The sequence below is a fragment of the Dendropsophus ebraccatus genome, chromosome 4 (genome assembly GCF_027789765.1).
Source record: "Dendropsophus ebraccatus isolate aDenEbr1 chromosome 4, aDenEbr1.pat, whole genome shotgun sequence".
NCBI lineage: Eukaryota > Metazoa > Chordata > Amphibia > Anura > Hylidae > Dendropsophus > Dendropsophus ebraccatus.
The window spans coordinates 133,057,164-133,076,549 of record NC_091457.1 but is presented as its reverse complement, the minus strand read 5'-3'; positions in this window follow the sequence as shown (position 1 = coordinate 133,076,549).

The window sequence follows — 19,386 nt, the reverse complement described above, 5'->3', positions numbered from 1 at the left end:
GCAAAGATACCATCCTGACAGTACCCCCCCTTTTATGAGGGGCCTCAGGACCCTCACAGGACGAACCAGACCTGGGAGGAAACGGACCTCTTACAATACATGTCTCAACATCGCTAGAGATCTCATCGTCCGTCTCCCATTCATCAGAATCAGACTCCAAGTGATGGACAACTGGTCTCCTGACAGATCTCCCATAACCGCTCAAATCGGTACCAGACACAGAGCCAATTTCAGCATTACATGAAGACACAGATATGGTATCCTCAGTGGGATACCCAGAGCCAACTTCCATATTACATGAATTCATAGAGATGGCATCTTCAACAGGACAATGCACACAAACTCCACCCACCTGCGCACCCAGATGACCCTCCTGGTAGTCATCTGGACGCCGATGATCTGGCCTTGCAGGACGCTTGGTACAAAAGCTGATGAAATGTCCGCTGTCACCGCAGTAAAAACAGAGTCCATTCCTTCTTCTGTGTTCTTTGCGTACCAGGGAGCTTTTAACTTGGTCCAGTTTCGAAGGTTCTTCCAGAGTGACCAGAGGACGAGTTATAGAAGGCAATGGTTTAGAGGGGACAGAGAAAGGCACATCAGTGACACAGGGGGAATCTTGGTTTGATTTATTTTTACGTTCCCTGAGCGTGCGATCAATAGAAATCGCTAGAGCAATGGCCTGTTCAAAGGAGCTAGGGGTGGGGTGACTAAGCCAAGCCTCTTTAAAGGTAAAAAATGTGTTCAGGTCCCCTGAACCCTTGTCAGGCTCCTTGAGCGTGACCACTGGGGTGGCAGGAGTGGTAGCTGGTAGCTGCTGGGCCAATAGCCGGACCTGTTTGGCCAGCTCAGAAACAAGGGTAGCAAGATCTTCCCCAGTAGCCATGGCACCAGTGGGCAGTATATATATTAGGCCGGATATTCTGTTAGGAACCGGACAGCAGGACAAGACAAACAGTGAGCCCTAAGCTCAGCCCCGCCCACTGTCCTCTACCTATTTGCCACAATCCGCCCTAAAATGGCGGCGAGCAACTGGGCGGCAGTCCCTGCGCTGGCTAGGTGGGACACAAGGACAAGACAGACAGACAAAACACAATAACGAATGGTCAACAGTCCGGGTCACAACAAACGGGCAGCAAAAGTACAAAATCACAATCCGAAGGCAAAGTCAATATACAGGCAGTATGGTCAGGGGCAGGCAGCAAACAAGAATGGTCAGAAAGGCAAAGCAGGGTCAGAATCAACAGAGCAAGAATAGAAACACAGAACCAGGCAGAGACAAGCTCAATATCCGGCAATGAGAGCACAGACTGGGTTAGTTATATAGGAGGCCAGGATTCTGGTCCAGAATGTAATTGGACCATCCCCCTGATCTCCAAGCACAGACACCTGAGAACAAGACAGATCCACTGGCAGGACGACCTGTCAGTCACAGCAGAACCCAAACACAGATTAACCATGACATGGCCAGACAGAATTCAGCAGGTGAAGTCGGGTGTGTCTCCCAACAAAGGTGAGCATATAAACCAGTGTTCACACACTGCAAACAAAACACAGAAACAGGATAAGAAAATCAGCACCTTCTCGGCCGCACAGCATGAGCAGAGGGACGCATGACACTCCGCAAAGATACCATCCTGACACCACACCTGAACTGGAGACAAGAGTGGGGCTAAAGTGGCCATGTTTTTGTAGCGCTGGATAACCCATTTAACCCCTTTGCAATATCTGCTGTACATGTATTGTAGATGTCCAGTAAACTGAGAAGGTATGGGGAGGGCTCAGGAGCTGAGACCACTCTGTACATAGAGGGTGTTGGCTGCTATCAGTAGCTGAGTAGTATTTTATTAATGACAGTAGCATCTTCGTGATTGAAAGCCACATGCCGATCCCTTCGAGCCCTTGACCTCTCTCCCTTTTGCAATATAATTGTGAGGTGGCAATCAGTTGTAATGGTAGACAGGGGTCTTCTGAAGGCCTCCGTGGCTGCCGTAGTCAAGGTGTGATAGGAGAACTGTATTAGTATACATACGGTAGCATAGTTGTGTATTGTAGAAGTTCACCCTCTTCCAAATTTTCAAAAAGAAAAAAAACACACTTACACACAAAAGAAAAAATTATTGAATAAAATGTTATTTTTCTTGTACGGTACATGTGGCTTGAGTACTCCTGTATTTAGAGTGGGGGGGAGGCATTTTATTTGACTAGCCCAGGGCCTATAGGACTACCACTATGTGGCCGTTCAGTGCCAGGCTACCTCTCATCAGGGGCCTGCCCAGTTACATGCACTGATGGATTAAATGGATGATATACCCATCATTTTAATCATGGGTCCTAAGCTCCATGAGTTCAGAGTTAGTTTCAGTTGACTAAGTGTCCTTAAGTTTTAATCTGCTGATGGACATGTCAATGATTGATCCGGGAACACAGAACTGTATTCAACATACGAGTAACAGTAAAAGTCCCCATAACGTATCAAGAAACAACTGAAGGAAGTGACACATTACACAGGCAGCTCCAAAGAGAATAGTCATGTTCCATACACGGCTGTGAAGACGCGATGACAGGACATCCAGAACACAGACACACACACGTCTCTGCAGAATGACTGAATGTTTCTTTTAGCACAACAATGGTGTAGCAGAACAAACATTGTCAATGGTGAGAATCTTACATTCTACTATAGAAACAGCTCGCGCTTCATGTTGAGGCATTCTTGAAATATTTCATCATCACATTTGGTAGCTCTATGTTGCAGGACCGATTGAAAATTTATGTGACATTTATAATTTTTTGGTGGGATTCCCTGGTACTGAAAAGCAGACAGTAATGTCAAATGCCACCTGAACCAAAGGATCAATTTTTAGGTCCATTTTACCCTATGGCCATGTTTTGCATATACTTTTAAAGCATTTTACCACCTATGCTATGAAAGTGGAAAAGAGAGTCTCTTGGTTTCAGGGACCTTATATGTCCAAATGTTACAAGCACATCTTATTGATGTCAATAGAACAGGGTAAAGCTCCATTTCCATGAACGCTGGAGGTCCGCTATGGGACAAACTGTGATCAACTCAATACTTAGAAACCTTTCCAGTAAAAAGAAAAACAACCCTTTTGAATTTTCTCGAACATGTCAGGAATGTGCAGTAGCCTCGTGTGAACTTGGCCTCTTTTTGCTTTGTGTAACACACCCACTTGCTTTTAAGCATCCGGCAATGCAGGAGTTATTCAGAGTTCTGCTAGACTTGATTGCTGCAGCTGAGCAAGTCTTTTGATTGACTTTTTCCTCTGCCTGTCCGGAACCTGGAGGATCAGAACGCCGGTCCAATTGGGCTCTTGATAAAAGAAAGCTGAGACAGTCTCTCAGCGCTGGCTATTAAGGTTCATACCCTGGCCCCAGCTCCCCCCTGTCTATACCTGCAATCTCCATTGCTAATTCCTCTGCTTGCTCGACCTGTTATCTGACCTCCTGCCTGACCTTTGACTATCCAATTGTTTGCTGAATTTGTGCTGTGTTGCCCGTTTGTTTCTGACTTTGGCTTATTGACTCTCCTTTGTGTTTGTTTGTCTGTCTCGTTCTGTGTTTTACTTACACCAGAGCAGGGATCGCCTTTGTGGTTGTCAGCGGCTACCTAGGGCCATTTGAGGCAAGTAGGTGGGTGGATTCAGCTGTAGGGATCACTGTCGTGTCTTGTCCCTACCTTCCCTGTCCTGACAACGTGTTTATGGTTGACTTATTCTCAGGATAGGCCGTCGAGATCTAACACCTGGCATCCCCACCGATCAGCTGTTTGCCAGAACTGTGGTGCTGTTATATACAATAGAGACAGAAGTTTATCCCTCCTTACATTGTGTTGGGACATGATGGGTTATGCAGCTCAGCTCCCTTTGAAGTGAATAGAAGTTGAGCTGCAGTAACCCAACATGGCCACAATACATTGTATGGCGCTATCTGCTTCTAGCTTTTTTCTGTGTTCATGTGGGCACTGTGGCACTGATCAACTGCTGATCAGAAGGGCTTTGTGTCAAACCCCCATCAATAAGATATTGAAGGTTATCAACACAAAATCTCACAAAAAATAACCTCAATATGTTGACATAAAATAAACATTGTTGATTATTTATGTAAAACCAGAGCTTGATCTTTATATAAATATGGGGGAGATTTATCAAATTTGTGCAAGGGAACAATGGAGTAGATGCCCATAGCAACCAATCAGAGTCCAGTTTTCACTTTAAAAAGGCCTCTAAAAAATGAAAGCATGATTTTTTCTGTTTTTGTTTCATGTATTTGGGCATCCGCCCACAATTAACATATGTTTATATATACATCTTCTCACAAATTCATGTATAAGTATGGATGTCTGGGGCATAATGTGTACTGTCATTACTTGCGTAACCGGAAGTGATATACTTTGCCCACAAGAAGCCAGATAGTGGCTTCGGAATGACCAGTCTTCCCGCTGCACATGCGCAGTTAAGTATACTATACGCCGCGGTTGCCATTTTGCTCCGGCCAGACAGGGTGCAGGACTATGATGTATTTAACATGCCAGGTATGTTCTAGATTAATCATTTAATGGAAACATCTGTGAATCCCTGTTTGACACTCCCTACGAAGTTCCTGGTGAACGTAACGCGCAGGGCATCATGGGTCACCCCAATTCCTCCTCCCTTCCTGTGCACATGGTGATATGAATTTTTTTGTTTAATTATTTTTGTATTAGAATTTTTTACATTATACAATATTGGTTGGCATTGGTATTACAATAGGATATAATATTTTTGCACTTTGAGGCACAGCACTTTATATACTTTAAATCATGGATTTCTTTGTATACATAGCTATTTATTGATTAGGGAAGGTTTGGTTTATATGTATAATTGGGTTGTAGGCCTGGGGGGTTTCCTTGTATTGTCTGGTTCTCCCATGTTGTTTTTGGTTTTAATGGTTTTTAATCATGTATGGGTATTCTAGTTTAATTGCTGTTATGTAACGCCAATCATGTTTGTTCAATAAAGATATATTTATTTTCTATTATTCTGGTGTGCGCCTGTTCTGCTTTAGGCTTACTCCTTTTCTCTTCTAGTTCAGATTTGTCGATATAATGTATAAGGAAAACTTGTAATTTGCCCATAGCAACTAATCACGGCTCAGCTTTCATTTTACAGGACCTCATTAGCATATGCAAGCTGAGTGGTTGGGTATGTATGAAATGGAGAAAATGTCCTTCCCGACTTCAAAATCCGAATAAATCACTGGTCAACGTCCTATCACATGAAAGCATGAAATTCTACAACCATAAAAGAAGCCATACATGAAAAACATAAAAAGACTAGATGGCACATTTATCAATGTGTGCCTCTGGTGTACACCCATTGAAAAGGGGCATATTTTTGCTTTTCCTGATTTTGAGGGGGGGGGGGGGTTGTTGTGGCCTTCTCCTGTGCCTAATTTATTATTATTTACATCTGACAGAAAGTATAAACCATGGCAGAAATCTACACCCCTGCTCTGGAGCAGGCTCAAGTACTACCGGATTCGGGGCGTGCCTCTTATTAAATCTGGCAGAGTGAATGGGGGCAGGGTAATTTAAAGGGTAATACAAACACAGCAACTTTCAGTATCATAAGACAGAGCTTCTTGTAAGGAAGGCACCTGTTAGTCCCAAAGGGTTCTTGAACATTACTTGGACTCTGTCTTTATGTAGTGTATTCTTGGAAACCTCTTTTGTTGGTGATCCAGGACTAACTAGGCCTACTAAGGCCTAGGCAGCACCATGATCAAACCAGAACCTCCAGTGTCATAGTTATATGATTAAAGGCCGCATTACACAACCCAATGCACCTATGAAATGAGCACTGACCTGTCAGCTCAGTGCTTGTTTCCCCCCTAGTTTCCCACTCCCCGTCTGTGCTAATAAACACATGGATGGGGAGCAGTGGGAGGGGCCATTGGAATAATCTTTTGACCATTCGGGTGGCCCAATGAATGAGCAGTGGTCGGCTTCTGCTGCTCCTTTTACACGAAGCAACACGCAGCAGACTGATCACAATTTTTCAAAATGTTGAGAGACCATGATCAGCCAACATTGTGCATATCAGCTGTTCGTTGTCTTTCAACATTCGCTATAAGGCTATGTTCACACAATGTACGAACAACGGCCGTTGTTTGACACTTGAACACAATGCCCATTGAAGTGAGTGTCAAACAATGGTCATTGTTGGGTTAAAAGTTTCAATGCACAACATTGTCAATTATTTCCACCACCATAGCGAACAACGGACGTTGTTCAATACATAGTGTGAACAACAGCCACATTTTTTTTTATAACAAGAACTAGAATTATTGGTGACTGAAGCCACCTAAAGATCTTGTGAATGAGCTACTTGAGATCACAACCTGAAGGCCAAAGGAAACGCCAAGAGCTTTGTCAAAATAAAAAGTTCATACTTTGCCAAGATGTGTCATTGTCTCCATCCCTAGACCTCCATTCTAACCAATTGTTTAATACATTTTGTTATGGATGAAGGCTGACATAATTGGATTGTCAGATTGCTAAATTAGAAATGATCACATTTACAGCCATAGGAAAGGTGGCCATACACACTTAATGTGTGTCATTTCTCTTTACTCCCCCATCCTTAGCATGGGGGAGAGCCCATATGTAGCATGTTTATCTCAATGGGGAATGAGGAATATATTGCTACTAGACTCCAATGGTGGCTATTTAACCCTCATGGGAGGAAAGGATCAGGCATATTGAAGTCCAACCTGGACAACTCTTCTTTTAGCCAATATCTGCCATCATGGGAGAGTCGGGTGTCCCTTATGGGCAACTTAACAAAGATAAAATAAATAGTCTAAATTGTAATAATTGTCAGTATATCACATCCATCTCAAGGTAGTCAAGCCTTACGGTTGTATCCACTTTTTGTAAGTACTCTATGCAATATAGGAATGTTCTAAATGAAAATAACATAGGAAATTAATTTTATTGGGGCTACTCAGGAACAGAGCGGTTATTCAAAATATTAGCTGAGCTCACCTAAAAATAAACAAAGTTAAAAGTACAGCGAGTTTGGCTTCCAAATCATTTATTCTGGCAAATGATTAATAGAGGCCATTTCCCGAAATGTCTTTTTTTTTCTCTTTTATGTCAAGTCTATAGATGTCCACGAATGATCACGATGGACTCTTTTTCTGGCAGCAGTGACAGTTTTTGTATTAGCGAAATGGGATTTAGCCGCTAATAAATTACTCTTTTGTCTATATTGCTGTAATGTATGGCTGCACACGGCGTCTTTCGGCTCCCGTAAGGCGACGGTAAAAATGTTGGTATAATTATGGATTATAGCGTGGGGCTATGTATAAGTGCCTACTAGGATGTGACATACTTGGAATTGTACAAATGAAATGACTGCTTATGTAAGAGAGGAATAAACACACCTATACCCCCTCTTTCCTTTCCAAAATATAAAAATTTAATAAGGTGCTAGAGGCCCCAGCATTAACTGGTGTCCTTGCCATTATAAATCCTGACTTTACACAGGCAGAGATGAATAGGAGTCAAATAAAACACATTTTTTCTCCAAAATTTGTGTTATTTTTATCATTCAATTTACGATGTAAAATTGTAAATATCACCACAACTATCACATTCACCATTTACTTCCATCTCGCTTCTTTGGAGTATAAATTATTAGGAACACCTTGTCCATTGATGTAAAACAGCTGTAATAATTTGTTAAACATTTACAGCGGAGCATACAGAAGTCAATGGTAGCCAACGGCACTGTTCTGTTTGCTGGTGTTAGTGCAATTGTGTTATTTTCAGAGTCACATCAGCCTTGAATTTTACACACAGGACAGTACAGTATATTTTGAGAGGGGTCTCTCGTTGGGCTACATCTTTACAACTGGAATCAAGGGCCTCAAAAAAGTTTGCTGGTAATTTTGGTATATATCTATCAAAGAGCAGAGACCATATTTATAATTGCCAATCAGGGCAACTTTAGGACATTCCACTCATGACTCCCTTTGGTGGAAGAAGTGTTAGAAAGAGCAGTTCCTATTACAGCAAACTTGTCAAGAATTATTTATTTTTTATTTTTATAAACATACGCACCTGTCATGATTCCCTGTCACTGCCATTCCATTGGTCTCTGATCCCCTGTTCTCTTCGTGTCTCCCTTTTTCCGATGATGTCCTGTTCAAGCAGGAGCTGCCTGTTCTACCAGTAATTAATTGGCCAAATAGGCATTTCCTGCATAGTAGACAGCAGCCGTAGGAAAGAGGGGCGGGTTTAGGGCAGGTGAGTGTGCTATAATTTGTATTTTCACCTAATTGAACTGGAAAAGTGTAGTCTGTCAAATAGGTATGCTATGGAATTTATCAGTTGTCCAACACTTAGGAGAGATGAAGACGGTGGAGTCTGGCACATTGGAGAGTGATGTGATCCAGCACCAAAAAGCTGGGATCTGGAGTCTGGCATATAATAGTGCTTGGAAAGGTATAGTCTGGCATGTAATACAGCAGGGAAAGGTGGGGTCTGGCACATAGGAAGGCTCAAAACAGCTATCAAGTACAAGAAAGATCTGGAAAAGTTGTGGTCAGGTGTAAGGGAAAGCTGGGAAAAGTATGTTCTTGCACTTAGGAGAACTGGGAAAGGTGTAGTCAGATAATAAGAAAGTTAAGAATTGTGATTCAGTGCATAGAAAAAAATGGGCAAAGTGTGGTCTGGCATATAGTAGAGCTGAGAATAGAGTAGTCTAACACATAGTACAGAATGGAAGGTGTACTGCTGTGGCAACCAGAGAAAACTGATTACACGTTAAATTATAACAGTTAAAAAAAAAATTGATCAACTTTCAACATTCAAGTAGCTATGTAGAGAGAAGATAAACGGGCAACACTAACCATTAGATGAGGCAAAAATAACCAGATGACCTTTATGTACAAGCTCTACCCTACTAGGCCTACTGAGGCCTAGTAGGGTAGAGCTTAGAAAAATGGGTCTGAGTGTTGAAACAAAATTAAGCATCTTGAAGAATAACCTAAACCAACAGGTTGGCAAGTTGGGAAGCTATTTGGAAGGTCAGAGGTAGCTCATGTGATAGAGAAGGTAAAAGGGAAGAAGGAAAGAAGAAAGAGAAGAAAAGAAGGTGATCCCGACAAGTACCATATGCAGAATGATGCAGATGAGCTGGAGTGCAATGGGTGGGTAGAACAAAAGGTGAAGGGGTTGAAATTTTGTGAGGGATTGTTTTTAACAAGAAAGGGTTGGATACCTTGGAGAGGACTGAAAGTCAGGCCAGGGGTGCTGGGTAGAAATGTATTTGAAAAAGTCTTTGGGTGACGCCAGTAGTTCTATATGCTGGATGTGGTTATTTCAGCTAACCATTCCTCCAGAGATGGTGGGTCCAATGTCTGGGGATGATCTTGTAGCATAGCTTAGTCCCTTCTTCATCCTCATCCATGGGCCTGTCGGCAACACATTGGGCTACACATCAGCGACCCTTTTTACCTAAAGGTCAATATATATATATATATATATATATATCCTTAAAAAATGTAATATAGCCATATGTGAGTTCTGCCCTGCATACTCCCATAAAACTAAATAAAAAGACACTCACACATTTTTTACCTTTCATTAAAAAAAAATCTGAAATAAACTAAAATAATAATAAAATTAAATCGCTAAACCCAGAATTCAGATAACATAGGACGCTGTTGAATCTAACATATTGTAAGAACTTTTACAAATGCCTCCTCAAACTATTACAGCTGTTACCTAATACAACATAGACCGCATTGTATCATTAATAACAATATAAACACTATTACAGAGCAGCCCGTAAGAGGATATAGCAAAACTATTTCTGCTGTATATACTGGAGGGCTGTGAATATAAGTCTCCATTCAGTATGTAGACAAGTAAAATATCACATTTTTAAAACTGTTTGCAGTCATTTTGGTGGAAAGTGCATATTTGCCTGTAGGCAATAGTTGCTATTGAAGGGGCGTTAGTTAAAGATTGACTCTATGGATGCCAAATCATCATCTCAGGTCTTTCTAAAATAGACACACAGACACTGTAGTTTGTATATTTAGCCCCATAAAATAATATTATTTTAAGCATGAAGCTACAGGCCACAAGTATTTTACTGAAACAGAACAGCAGTGAAAATACTTAATAGTTTTTGCAGCCGTTAGGTTTAGACCCTTTGCTAATAAAAAAAAATATATATATACATACATTTTTGAATTTCTCTAAAATGGATATTCCAGAAGCCTGAAAATATGTGTTCTAGAAGCTTAGGAACCACGCACCACTAAAAACTTCTCTTGGGGTGTCAGTGTCAATCAATTACATTCTATAAAACTTATACTTAAAGTGATTCGCTTTTTTTTATTTTACAGATGTGGAACTTTATGAGTCACTTCCAGCTATTTCTACAAGTGATGGTAAATGAAAGCTTGGGGAGGTAATGATTTTTTTTTTGTTGTTGTAGAATTTCATTTTGTAGTTTTAAATGTTAATGCCATGAAATATCGTCACAAACTTTTTAAAAGGGGTATATTGGGAGTGATTTTGTACTAATAATTACGCTTAGGCTGGTGTAAAAAATAATACAAACCTGTAGATAAAAAAAAAAAAAAAATAGAAAACATTACAACAATAACAAAACTGCAATATAAACAACATATATCCAATATACAATATATACCAAGAGTTTATAAAGGCCATCAAGTCTGTAAACGTATTGGCTGGCCCAGCCCATAGTTACCAAACACACCACTGAATTAACCCCCACACATGCAAACCAGATAAAATTATTATTATTATTATTATTATTATTATTTTTATTTTTTATTTTTATTTTTTTTGGGGGGGGGGAGGAGGGGGCTGAGCTGATCCCGCATCCCATGCACCCAGTAAATGACAACAGACGTCGGTGAACCAGCCCAGGATTTTTGTATATACGACAGTCCAAAAGAAACCCCCTTCTCTAATTCCCCGTCACCAGTGTCTGTTCTGAGCCCAATCCTGCTGCCCAGCCCCTCCTGGTGTCCTTGTCAGAACAAGGAATTGCCCACTCAGCCAATCACTGGCCAGGGGGGTCTCCCATGTCAGCCAGTGATCATAAAAGTACTGTACACACACTTGAATAGTTGTTCAAATGTCCTCTTAGCATTTTTTGAGGGTATATCTGGAGACTAGAACCGATGAAAATAGGTGCCTCTTAGTTGGTGATATTGTGAAGATTGCGTGACAATTTAGACAAAAGTGACATTCTGGGTTCAGTATACAAACAAATTATGCTGAACAATACTGTTTTGTTACGGCTGTGGCAGTGTCCTGTACTCCGGACCACCACTTCCACATGTCTCAGCGGACGCCGGAGCCCATGTGCTTAGGGCCCGTCATCGAATCCCCTTCGGCCCCCAAAGGACACCTTTCCTCTCCTCACTCCCGCCTGCTCAGACCGGCAGGCACGTCCATGCGCCCCCAGGGGCGCGCACCCAGACACTGGCAGATTGAAAGGAGCAGTACGCCCTTAATTGGTTAATTGCACGAAGCACTTCCCTATAAATTCCTGCCCCTGTCCTGAACCCCCCTTGGGGCCTCTGCATGCTAATCCTTAGTTTGCGGTCCCAGCTCTCCTGCCCTTGACTCCTGCCCTGGTTCTAGACATGAGTCTTTCTGCAGTCCTGCCTTCCTACCTGCCTATGTGTCTCCAGCTGCACCTCACCTGCCCTGCCATCGCTAGCTAGCCAAGCCAAGGGTAGCGACCTGGGGGTCGCCTGCCACAGCAAGTCCAACCCACCTTGCAGCAGGCTCTGGTGAAGACCAGCGGCACCTTAAGCTCCACTCCCTAGTGCAGCTTACACCATGGCTAGCGGCGATCCCAGCCCCCCCAAAAAAGTTTATTTGTTGCTGGGGGCTGTAGGATAATAAAAGAAGTTGTACCTCTTCCCCACAGCTCCTACTGAATAGACTTGTCTCTTTCTTGTCACTCTTCTTTCTACATTTTAACAGTCTCATTTCAGCAGTAACAACCTAATGTTAAGACAAGCCTATCTTGGAATAAAGAAGAAGAGTGACAAGCAGGGGACAAGAAGTAATCACAGAGGAAAAAATAGGTGTTTTGTTATGAAAATAAAACAAAGGTATGTTCTGAAGCTTCCATTGATCAGTATCCAGCGGTGCCTCCAGCCTGGTAAGAGGTTAGGGGGGGGGGGACAGATTCACTTTAAAGATTTGAAGTATGGCCTCTTGACTTCTTTGTTTGTAATATCAACCCAGTTGCCTCTTGAATCTATGGTCAATAGTGGTAGATGTAGTCTGCATGTCAAGTACATCACTTGTGTTATGTTGTCCCCTTAGGGCAACAATATATTTTATCTTAAAGTGTACCTGTCACAATTAGAAAAAAAATCAACAGGGGTTGTGATTGCAAGCAGTTTTGAAATATACTCTCTAGGTTTTTTATGTTTAAATAAACGTTATACGTATGGCCACTAGGTGTCTTCCTTCTTGTCCAGCTGCAGTTAATGCTCCATCAGTGCCGATATATAATTAGCTTAAGTTATTTGCCCTCAGTTGATGTACAACATGGCTGCTTACAGGCAGCGTCCGACTGGGCCACCGGAGGATCCTACGGTAGGCCCCTGCCCTCCATAATGATGCGGCACACTGACTGTTGGGCGGCAGTGCCCCCCGACAGTGATACAGTGCTGCCGTGGGCCCCTTCTTGCCGCACTGCCCCCCCCAATCACTCTTGTGACCGCAAGCAGTGTCTTGCTTGTGGTCACAAGAGGCAATCTGTTAGTGTTAGAGACGCTCCCTGTACAGGAGGTACCAGCCCCAGCGCACACTGAGCTCCCAGGTGTGTGCGCGGCCAGGAAACCCCAGGACACTGCCAGGGAGCGCAGCATCAGCCGGGGAACAAAAGCAGAAGACAGCTGACAGGGAAGCGAGTGGTTAGGCGAGTTGTGTTTTGTTTATTTTCTTTTTATCTACTGTACACAGACGGGGGGCATCTATTAGGGGATATTAGGGGGCATCTATAAGGGGACAACAAGGGGGGCATCTATAAGGGGGATATTAGTGGGCCATCTATAAGGGGGGCAACAGAAGGGGGCATCTCTAAGGGGGATGACAAGGGGGGCATCTATAAGGGGGATTTTAGGGGACCATCTATAAGGGGGGCAGCAGAAGGGGGGCATCTATAAGGGGGACAACAAGAGGGGCATCTATAATGGGGGCAACAACATGGCATCTATAAGGGGGCATCTATAAGGGCATATTGGGGGCATCTATAAGGGGGACAACAAGGGGGCATCTATAAGGGGATATTAGGGGGGCATCTGTAAGGGGGACAACAGGGGGGCATCTATAAGGGGGACAGCAAAAGGGGGCATCTATAAGGGGGCCATCTTTAAGGGGGACAGCAGAAGGGGGGCATCTATAAGGGGGACAACAAGAGGGGCATCAATAATGGGGGCAACAACATGGCATATATAAGGGGGCATCTATAAGGGCATATTGGGGGGCATCTATAAGGGGGACAACAAGGGGGCATCTATAAGGGGATATTAGGGGGGCATCTGTAAAGGGGACAACAAGGGGGCATCTATAAGGGGGACAGCAAAAGGGGGCATCTATAAGGGGGCCATCTTTAAGGGGAACAGCAGAAGGGGGGCATCTATAAGGGGGATATTAGGGGGCCATCTATAAGGGGGACAACAAGGGGCCATCTATAAGGGGGACAACACAGTGGGCCATCTATAAGGGGGACAACACAAGGGGGATAACACAGGGGTGCAATCTATAAGGGGGCAACATAAGGGGTCATCTATAAGGGAGAATACACGGTGGGGCATCTATAAGGGGGATAACACAGGGGGGACATCTATAATGGGGACAACATAAGGGACCATCTATAAGGGAGAATACACGTGGGGGGCCATCTATAAGGCAGACAACACAGGGGCCATCTATAAGGTGATAACACAGGGGGCCATCTATATGGGGGATAACACAGGGGGCATCTATAAGGGGTACAACACTGGGGGGCCATCTAAAAGGGGGATAACACAAGGGGTCATGTACAAGGGGGACAACACATGGGGCTATCTATAAGGGGGACAAAACGGGGCCATCTATAAGGGGACAACACAGGGGGCCATCTATAAGGATGGATAACAGAGGGGGACATCTATAAGGGGAATAATACAGGGGGCCATCTATAAGGTGGACAACATGGGGGGGTATCTATAAGGGGGACAATACAGGGGGCATCTATAAGGGAGCCATCTACAAGGGGGACAACACAGGGGGGCTATCTATAAGGCGGACAATACGGGGGCATGTATAAGGGGGACAACACAGGGGCTATCTATAAGAGGGAATACACAGAGGGGGCATCTATAAGGAGGCTACATAGAGGGGGGCATATACTATAAGGGGGATAACATAGTGTCAGGGCTACCCACTAAATTAGGCTGGGTTCACACACAGTATATTTCAGGCAGTATTTGGTCCTCATGTAAGGTCCTCATTGCAACCAAAACCAGGAGTAGATTGAAAACACAGAAAGGCTATGATCACATAATGTTGAAATTGAGTGGATGGCCATCATTTAATGGCAAATATTTTAAAACAACGGCTGTTGTATTGAAATAATGGCAGTTATTAACCGTTATATGTCGTCCATCCACTCAATTTCAACATTGTGTGGACAGAGCCTTTCTGTGTTTTCAATCCACTCCTGGTTTTGGTTGCAATGAGGACCTGACATGAGGAACAAATACTGCCTGAAATGTACTGTGTGTGAACCCAGCCTGAGGGTGTAAAGGGGCCAATACAGATGTACAGTTTGTGGAGAGATGAGGATGGTGTCAGAGTGAGAAGCCTAATATGTTTGTCTGGCAGATTCTGTGGATTCGTGGCTCGGAGAAGTTCTCATAATGGCCCAGGACGGATGGAGAAGACAGAAGAAAAGAAGAAAATGAAAGGGGAACAACTCTGATCAGAGAAGACGTCCCCTGTGAGTCACTTGCACTGCACTATAATGTATATGGAGTACAGAACCTGTGTAGAGCTGGGTCTACCTCTATATGATTGGATGAGGTGATAGTGATCTTAGTACAGTGGATTTTATTCAGTAGCAGCAGTGGTGTTAGTCAGTATGTGGTGATATTATTTGTAACTTGTTATCTAATATGTATGGTGATACTATTTCCTTCCTATATACTGGTGTTTTTGGTAATATTGATCTTGAGATATATATATATATATATATATATATATATATATATCATTGCTTGATCATTAGTAACTGCACTGTAATCACTAATATAGTGTACAGAGCCTGTGTACCATTGGTGTTTAAATGGGTCAGTGTATGGTTTGCGCTAGTGTACTCACGTTCACAGATGTGTGAATAACCCCATAGTCACAATGTGAGAAAAAAATAATTATATGGGGGCACTCACCGTTAAAGAAACTTTATTAAATCTTCATTAACCCCTTCACGTCAGCAATCTGTATATATACGTTCCTATTACACATGCCCCGTGCAGTAGGAATGTATATATACGTTCCTGCTTTGACGGGGGTTTATGATGAGAGCGGGTTTGCTGCAGGGATAGCGATCCTGCTCATCTGAGTACAGCACCGGAGATAATGAGAATCAGCTGCGATCCCGCAGCTGACCCCCATTAACCCCTTAGTGACCGCCGAAACGGCGGTCACTAATGGGCCGGTGCCGCCGCTGTATTTCATCTCCCTCCACGGTGGAGGGAGATGAAATAAGTAAAATCAGACCCCAGATCAGCCCCCCTAGTGTCCCGATCACTAACCCCCCTCCCCGTGGCGGCCATCAGATCCAAGATGGCCGCCGCCATCACTGTGAACAGAGTATATCTGTTCACAGTGATCTTGTAAAAATGAATCAAAGACCCATGCTCTCCGCCACCGGAGGTAGCGGAGAGCATGGGGCAGTGATCAGGGACCCCCCTGCTGATCGCTTGTACCATGTGCTCCAGGCACTTTTTATCCCCTGTCACCATAAATGATTGGTGACAGGGGATAAAAAGTGATGTGCCCCCCCCCCAAGTCAACCCCCACCCCCCCCCAGTCACCCCCATCCCCCAGTCACCCCCCCCCCCTACCCCTTATACATTACCTGATCCTGGAGCTCCTTCCTCTTCGGCGTCCAGGCTGGTTATGAAGTGCGCATGCGCTCCACAACCAGCCAGCTATGAAAATTTAAAGTGACAGAGACCAATTTGGTCTCTGTCACTAAACTATGATTACTGTGATAGAAAATATCACAGTAATCATAGTAATATAGTGAAAATGAATGTGTAAAAGTGCAAAAAGTGACAAACATACAAAAAAATAAAACACACTTTTTATTATAGTAATAATTGCAGTTTACTCCCAAATTACCCCTAACCCCCCCAGATTACCCATAACCACCGCAGGTTGCCCGTAACCACCGCACGTTGCCCGTAACCACCCCAGGTTGTCTATAATCAGGTCAGATTGCACGTAATCCCCCAGATTACCAGTAACCACTGCACGTTGCCAGTAACCACCGCACGTTGCCAGTGACCCCCTCCAGATTGTCCGTAATCACCCCAGATTGCCTGTAACCACCCCAATTTACATGTACCCACCCCAGATTACCTATAAGCACTTCAGTCTATCCGTAACAATTCTAGATTGTCTGTAACCCCTCCAGGTTTGCCTGTAACCACCGCAGGTTGCGCATAACCACCCCAGGTTGCCCGTAATCATGCCAGATTACATGTAACCCCCCAGATTGCACGCAACCACCGCAGGTTGCGTCTGACCACCGCACCTTGCCTCTGACCAACGCACCTTGCCTCTGACCAACGCACGTCGCCTCTGACCACCGCACGTCGCCTCTGACCACCGCACGTCGCCACTGACCACCGCACCTTGCCTCTGATCACCGCACCTTGCCTCTGACCACCGCACCTTGCCTCTGACCACTGCACCTTGCCTCTAACCACCCCAAATTGCCAGTGCCCCCCTCCAGATTGCCCGTAACCACGCCAGATTACAGGTACCCACCTCAGCTTACCTATTAGCACTTCAGTTTATCTGTAACCACAGCAGGTTGCCTGTAACCACCCCAGATTGTCTGTATCCATCCCAGATTGTCCGTAACCACCCCACCTTGCCCGTAACCACAGCAGGTTGCCTGTAACCACCCCAGGTTGCCTGTAACCACCCCAGGTTGCCGTAACCACAGCAGGTTGCCTGTAACCACCCCAGATTGTCTGTAACCACCCCAGATTGTCTGTAACCACCCCAGATTGTCCGTAACCACCCTAGATTGTCCGTAACCATCCCAGAATGTCTGTAACCACCCCAGATTGTCTGTAACCACCCCACGTTGCCTCTATCCACAGTAGGTTGCCTGTAACCACCCCAGATTGTCTGTAACCACAGCAGGTTGTCCGTATCCACCCCACGTTGCCCGTAACCACACCAGGTTGCCTCTAACCACCCCAGGTTGCCTGTAACAACCCCAGGTTGCCGTAACCACAGCAGGTTGTCCGTATCCACCCCATGTTGACCGTATCCACCCCAGATTACCCGTAACCAGCCCAGATTACCCGCAACCACCTCAGACTGCCCGTAACCACCTCCAGATTACCCGGAACCACCCCAGACTGCCCGTAACCACCCTACATTACCTGTAATCTAATTTTTTTATTTTATTTTAGTAACTGCGCTATTCTAATAACTATTACTAGCTGCGGTTTTGCTCCAGCAAATTGGCGCTCCTTCCATTCTGAGCCCTGCTGTGTGCCCATACATTGGTTTATGCCCACATATGGGGTACCGTTCTACTCAGGAGAACCTGCGTTACAGATTTTGGGGTACATTTTTCTCCTGTTCCTTGTGAAATTTAGAAATTTCAAACTAAACCAACATATTATTGGAAAAATTCAAATTTTTCATTTTTACTGGCCAATTTTGAATACTTTCCTCTAATACCTGTGGGGCCAAGATGAATTCTTTGAGGGGTGTACTTTCCGAAATGGGGTGACTTTTGGGGGGGTTCTATTCTGTAGACATTACAGGGGCTCTGCAAACACACCTGGTGCTCAGAAACTTCTTCAGAAAAATCTGCACAGAAAATGCTAATTGGCACTCCTTCCCTTCTGAGCCTCGCTGTGTGCCCATACAGTGGTTTATACCCATATATGCGGTAACGTTCTACTCAGAAGAACCTGCGTTACAGATTTTGGGGTGAATTTTCTCTCCTGTTTCTCGTGAAATTGAGAAATTTCAAACTAAAGGAACATATTATTGGAAAAATTTGAATTTTTCATTTTTACTGTCTACTTTTGAATACTTTCCTCTAATACCTGTGGGGTCAAAATGCTCACCACACACCAAGATGAATTCTTTGAGGGGTACACTTTCCAAAATGGGGTGACTTATAGCGAGATTTTACTCCGCTCGCACTAGAAGGGCTCTGCAAACGCACCTGGCGCTCAGAAACTTCTTCAGCAAAATCTGCATTGACAAAAGCTAATTGGCACTCCTTTCCTTCTGAGCCCTGCTGTGTGCCCATACAGTGGTTTATACTGACATATGAGGTACCTTTTTACTCAGGAGAACCTGCGTTATAAATTTTGGGGTACTTTTTTTCTCTTGTTCCTTGAGAAATTGAGAAATTTCAAACTAAAGGAACATGTTATTGGAAAAATTCGAGTTTTTCATTTTTACTGTCTACTTTTGAATAATTTCCTCTAACACCTGTGGGGTCAAAATGCTCATCCTACCCCAAGATGAATTCTTTGAGGGGTGTACTTTCCAAAATGGGGTGACTTATGGGGGGTTTTCTACTCTCTGCTGACACTACAGGGGCTCTGCAAATGCACCTGGCGCTCGGAAACTTCTTCAGCAAAATCTGCAATGGAAAAGCTAATTGGTGCTCTCTTCCTTCTGAGCCCCACTGTGTGCCCATACAGTGGTTTACGCCCAAATATGGGGTACCGTAGTACTAAATAGAACCTGCGTTACAAATTTTGGGGTGCTTTTTCTCTGATGTTTCTTTTGAAAATGAGAAACTTTAATCTAAACGTATATATTATTGGAACATTTTAATTTTTCATTTTTTTACGGCCTAATGGTGAATACTTTCCTCCAGCCCCTGTAGGGTTAAAATACTCATTATATCTTTAGATTAATTCTTTAAAGTGTCTAGTTTCCAAAATGGGGTCACTTATGGGGGTTTCCAGTATACAAACCTCCTAAATCAACTTAAAAAAAGAACTGGTCCCTAAAAAATTCAGTTTTGGAAACTTTCACGAAAATGTGGTAAT